The sequence below is a fragment of the Arachis ipaensis genome, chromosome B05, assembly GCF_000816755.2.
Source record: "Arachis ipaensis cultivar K30076 chromosome B05, Araip1.1, whole genome shotgun sequence".
NCBI classification, from domain to species: domain Eukaryota; kingdom Viridiplantae; phylum Streptophyta; class Magnoliopsida; order Fabales; family Fabaceae; genus Arachis; species Arachis ipaensis.
Window position 1 is genome coordinate 15448866 of NC_029789.2, and position 6604 is coordinate 15455469.

Here is a 6604-nt window from a genome sequence, read left to right on the forward strand (position 1 = left end):
CGCCATAAATTCTGTATTTAACAAAAATGCCTCAAATTTTCCAGTCCAGCTCTATACATTCCTAAGTTTAATCCAGACTTGGTCCCATGCGATTCCGATCATCACAGAATTAGTTATAACTTTTCAAAATTTCTGACTTCGTTTAAAAGTAATGCAGAAAATCTGATTTTACAATACAACTTTGAAAAATCATAACTAATTCTCAAGTTAATACGAAACATTCAAAATTTAAATCTTAGCAACTATACTCATTGTAATTCACTTTAACTTTTAATCTCATTATTTCGATCATTATCGAATTACTGGTTTGCTTTTTGAAATTACCGTTTATCTCAAAAAATCAGGCATCCTACAAAAGTTTAATATTTCAAAATTCAACCTTCAATTCCTCTCAAAATCAATTTCAAACAAACACCAACCAAGCCCACCACCATTATAATATATCTAATAACCAGCTTAATAGCAATCAACCAATAACATCAAGATTCAGCACTCTCAGCAATCATTTATCAACAATTCATAATTCACACATAACCAATCAATCTCATAAAATCAACAAGCCCAATCATATTCAACATCCATGTAGCCGATCAATTATTCACAACAATTAAACCTATTTGCAATTGCTCAATCAACTTTGTGGGCATTATTAAATTAAAACGGTTTAAATTAAACCCCCTACCTCCATGTCGAATTTTGCAGAAATCGAAGACGGAATTGTGGCGTGATGACTGGTTGGGCTGCACCCAAAATGCAGCAGCTCCTTCATCCCTTATCCACCCATGTTAGCAACATTCGCAACAGCTTTGACAGAGCAGCAGCAGCGCGAGTTGGCCACGACAGCGAGCAAAAACGATGAATTCAAAATGGATAGAATAATATTTCTGGAAATTCAAGGGTGGAACAGGGCTAAATTAAATTGGAAGTTGGAACAAGAGCAAGGCTAATAAAATGGCAGCGGAATAAACAAAAACGTCAAGTGGAGGGTCAGAACAAGAATGTCTTACAAGAATTAGAAAAGAATAACAGAACGAAGAAGCGACGCCAGCAGCACGGACGATTATAGCAGCAACGGGGAATATCGCCTTCTCCTCCACCTTGGTTCGTGATTCCGACGGCGGCAGCGGCAAGGAAAGCCTCCCCACCATGCGTTCTTCTTCTCCTCGCCATTCGCGTTTCTCTCTGTGCGATGCCGACTCCACGTCTCCTTTCTTCGACTCAGACTTGACGGCGGCACAGCAGTGGTTCAGAAGCGACGATTCGGCTAAACGCGCAGCTTCTTCAACGACAACGAGGTTGGCTTCAACAGCGACGACGGAACGGCGACGAGGACGGAGCTTCCTCTCGGTCACTGCTCGCGTCTCCCTCTGGTCCGTGTACTCGACGGCAACGCTCAGTGATGGCTCACGACGGCGGCAGTCTCCTCCCCCGACGACGACCCCCTTCTCCCTCTTCTTCCTTTTTCTTCCCCGAGCTTTCTCTCATCTCGCTGCATCTATTGCTGTGCGTTATGTTTTTGGGGGTACGGTTAGCAAAATTGGGGTTTTTAATTAAGAATTTAAGGTCAAGATAAAATATATAGGAATAATATAACAACTTTTACAAAATATTTAAGATAGAATAACAATTTAGGTTTTAAATATAAGAAGAATGTTAGGGGGTAGTAATTTTGGTGTTTTATAATTATCAATTGGTCATCAATAGTGTTTTTAATGGTGTGAGATTATATTTAATGGTAAAAAATTACTCACTTTTATTTTGATGGTTAAGTGATGGCCAGAAAATATAAAAGTTGTTGGCCCCTTAGACTTTTTCTAAATGTAATACTGTAAAGATTATTTTTGAAGCATATAAAATTTTATTTACTAACATATTATTGAGTTCAAATAATTATTTTTAATTTAAATTATAAAATAAACATACTAATCACATTTTATAAAATACAATTTAAACTCAAAAATATTAATTATTCAAATTAAATGATATTATTTTTCATTATTTTTCTATTATCAAAACTCTAATTTTAATTTGTATAGAATAACTAATTATAATAAAAATTGTACTTAAACATTAATTAACTTAAACTCAAAGTATTTATAAAAATCAATTTAATCATTTTTAATAAATCAATCTCTAAGGGCTCAACTAATAAAATAAGTCACAATTTATTCATAATAGGAGTTACTTAAATTAAAATGTACAATCCTTTCTTATTTTTCAACTACTAAGAATATGCAAAATATTCAATTATAATAAAATTGCTTAAGAAGCTTAGTTGGTCTAAAATGAAATTATCTCAGAATCTATTTAATTATTTCTAATAAAGTAATTTCTAAAATTACAAAGTTTAAACTTAATAAGATAAAATCTCAATTTATTTATATTTAGATTTTCAAAAATGCGGGATGTTACATTCTATCCAACTTACAAAAATTAATATAAGATGGAGAAAAGATTCATATTCACATCCCCTTTTGAATATTTTAAAGATACCAAGAAAACCATATAACATAAACATAGAAAAGAATATATTAGGTGGTGCAAAAGTTGATAGAAATAATTTGACGCAAACCATATTTCAAATCCAAAATCAAATAGCTATCCAACCTACAAAAATTTTCGTCCTCGAAATTTGATATAAGATAGAGAAAAGATTTATATTCACATCCCTTTTTTAATATTTTAAAGAGACCAAGAAAATCATATCACAAACATAGAAGAAAATATATTAGGTGACGCAAAAGTTGATAAAAATAACTTGACGCAAACCAAATTTCAAAATTCAAAATCAAATAGGCACAATATTCGTTCAGAATTCTTAACAAAGCATGACCACTTCCTCTTGTCGCCTCAAAATTCCACGACTCCTTATAACTTTGTATACTGACCAGATTCACTTTTTGCACGCACAAATCGTATCCCTAAGAACTAACGCATATAAGGAATACGAAACATGAGAAGAGAAAGACAAATGGCACGAAAGGTTTATGCGAAAAATTGGAAGAATACTCAAATTCGCAATTGTACAAGATGGTATTTCGCAAGAATTTGAAGGAATACATGAGATCATCAACAAACAAGGATATATAAGCAATGAAATGGAGCATAAAGGGAGTTAATTCGAAGCTTAGGAAGAAATTTTGAATCGAACAGTTTCAATATGAACATTATTAGAAAAAATAGTACAACAATTTAGAACAACTTCAATTTGAAATAGAGAAAATTAGTTTGTCTTTTTCAAAAGAAAATATATAAATTCAACAATTTTCGAAAGTACTAAACTAAATATAAATAATATGTTATACCGATTTAATTTCACATCAAAACAAATCATGTGTGGTTTGTAAATTAAAGCTTGTTTGGTGTTATGGGCAAAATATTTTCTTTAAAACTCTTGGAGGATATAAGTACATAATTAGGTATGGATAACCATAAAATTATAGTAAAATTGGAAGAAAATCAAGTTCTATTCAAAGAATAAATTCTAAAATAGAATTTTCTATAAATTAATAAAAGATAAGTGGTATATCACAAATAAACAAGATTAAACTATATAAAGAAGTTTCAGAGTTTATGTAAAAAAGTCTAGGCTGAAATAAAAATAACCCCATCAAAATTTAAACAAGGGTTGTGGATACAGTCAAATAAAAAAAATTAAATTAAAATTTTTCTCGAAGAGAATCTGAAACTAGTACTCTAGAAGGAAATTACAAGAAATTGTATGTTGCACCGAATTAAATCCAAGTTTAAAGCAAGGAGCATAGAATTTGTAAGGTAAGGATAAATGTTTCAAAAAATTCAAACAACAACCAGATACAGAGTCAAGCAAGGACATGCACGAATGATAATGCAAGGTTGGCAAGAAAGAGATCAAAACTAGAAATTATAATACAATTAATAGAGAAAGAGATAATGCTAAGCACGAATAAAAATCATACGTCGAAACGAAACTAATCTCTATAACTTAATTTCTAACGTTTCCCCAAACCTCATGATTCACGTTACTTATCACTTCTATTTCGTCTATAATAACCTATTAGTGTTTCCATATACATAGATCATTGATGTTAAGTTGGCCAAACTTAATATCATGAAATATGCAATGGTAGACTAACAGCGTTAATCATCAGACAATCATGCATATAAAACATAAACTCTTGTTATCAGAACAAGTTAAAAAGCATGACAAACACTCAGAGTATGCAGTGAAGCATAGTCAGTCCACTCCCAAGGCTTTACAAGAAGGACTGCTTTGATACCATATTGTAACGTCCCGTCTAGTAAAATACCTTGTTTAAGACAGGGTATTTCTACTAGAAAGAACATTACGTAACCTTTTCTAGTATTAACTACTTAATTATCGAGCCTTTGTATCGAGATCGCGTTTCAGTTTTAAGAAAATGCCAAAAAATTTTGTTTTTATTCATTAAAGTCATGTTTCAAAGATTTTCAACAAATAATAATCACATAAATACTATTAATAATAATTCTTATACAGAAGAAACTAAATGAAACTCAAATACAATATACCAAACCTACCCCTCTATGTAAAATAAAATCTCAAGGAACAACAGCGAGGGGACTCTATGAAAGTAATTAAAATCACAAAAAAAGCCTACTAATCGCTTGCAGCTTCATATTGCATCTTCAAACCTGTATCACTGAAAGGGTAAAAAATTTGGGGGGTAAGAACCAAACCACAAGTTCTCAGTAGAGGTAAAGAATGCCGTGAAAGTAAAGAATAGAGCACAAATAGTTAGTTTTGTTTAGAGATATTTAAAAGAACACTGCTTTCATTTGCCTTAAGAATCCTCTTGAAAACCAACAGTTTAACATTCAAAATCCATAACCTTCTTTAAAAATATCAGTTAATTATCCAAAATTCTAAACCCATATTTTTCTTTATAAAACTATTAAAAGTTTTCCTAAACTGTATGAATGACTAATTTGTTCCAAGCATAGGTTCATTAAGTCTATGCTGAACCAGCTTAATCTTTCATACTTTACTAATCTTCAAACACAAACCCGTCACGGCCTCAGGCCCAAGCAATTCAATCAACATCCAAACAATCAATTACAAATACAAGTAATGAGATTTAAACACAATTAAGAGCAATTACATCAAGTATAGCAATTAGCAGTTAAACAGAATTATTCACATATGCAAACCAATTACAATATACACACCCAAATAATGTCACATAGATGCATATGATGAATGTCTAGTCCTAGTGCAGGCCATGAGCTCATGTGTCGGTTGGCTGCCCGTAATCCCGACATTTATCCGGTCACGAGTAATCCACGATTTCCTAGATGCGATTTTCCGTTTCCTAATTAAATGCGCATATAATAAGAGCTGCTCATTTGAGACAGCCTCTGCTTTCTACAAGAAAATATATATACTCTACTCTACTCTAGGGAAACGGAAAATGGTTGTAGGTAACTTAATTTTTCTACAGAAACGCTGGGTTGCTTTATGCAACTAATATACATACAAATATCTCTTTATTATATTAGCCCTGGGTTGCCTCAAGCAACTAATATATATACAAATATCTCTTTATTATATTACTTTTCTCTTTATCTCTTTATTCTACTCTGGTTACTATATTCTCTATATCTCTTTACTCTGCTCTGATTACTCTTTTCTCTGTTATAATTGTAAATATGCAAGCGGGACAAAACCTATGTCCTTGCCCACAACTTCAAAAACCAAGTATATTTACTCAAAAGAATCATTGAAGTTATTATCAATAAACAAGCCTTAAATATTCATTTTTGATTAAGTCCTTTTACCTTTATAAAAATTTGGACATAATCTCCTCTGAAAATAGGACTTAATCACCCTTACGGGTTCCCTCTTTCTCAACATTTCATCAGCCTTTTATCAGCAATTGTGACAGCAATATATTCTCAAAAATATTTGATAATGTTTTAGAAAATCTATCTCTCAAATTCCATATCCAAGGTAACCACCAAAACAATGGGCAGCCTGATTTCCATTTTGTTTTTTAAAATATCAAATGAATTCGGAATTACACAAACTTTATATCCATTATATCCATGCGACCGTCTCGAATTAAGCATTTTATTAAATTAAAAATCATAATTTTTTGCTTACTCTAGCTTCGGGAACAAAAGCAAAACCGTGACTGCTATGCAGTGTCTTAAAAACCAGAAAACAGCAGCAACGTAAAACATTCAAAATTCCATATAAAATTCAAATTAAATCCAACCACCTTTAAAATTAATATGGTTAAACTTAACTTATCCAAATTTCTTTCTCAATCAGTTCTAAGTCAATATCATTTTTAATAAAAAAGTTACATAGTTTGAAAGTTAGGTAAAAATAAGTCAAAATCTGTTTTAGAAACCAACAAGCTTAGTATCTTTCAACTTGTATAACTTTTACTACAAAACATCAAATAGGCTAAAGTTTCGTTTATAGACTCCCAACTTATCTAGAAACAAGTGTGTCTTAGTTGCAACCCAGTTCTATTTCAATTCTAAGAGTTACAAGCATTGGAAGTTGATGCATAACTTGCTGAAAACTGATTCTCTCCAGCTTTAACCATTAACTTTCAAAAATTCACAACTCCCAATT

General features: G+C 31.7%; 1 long non-coding RNA gene across 1 annotated transcript; it reads right to left on the reverse strand.

Moving 5' to 3' along the window:
- Positions 475-1532, reverse strand: LOC107641715. The gene is made up of 2 exons (XR_001620407.2): positions 1008-1532; positions 475-884 (listed from the first exon to the last, which is right to left on the reverse strand). It is a non-coding gene; the product is annotated as an uncharacterized LOC107641715 (long non-coding RNA).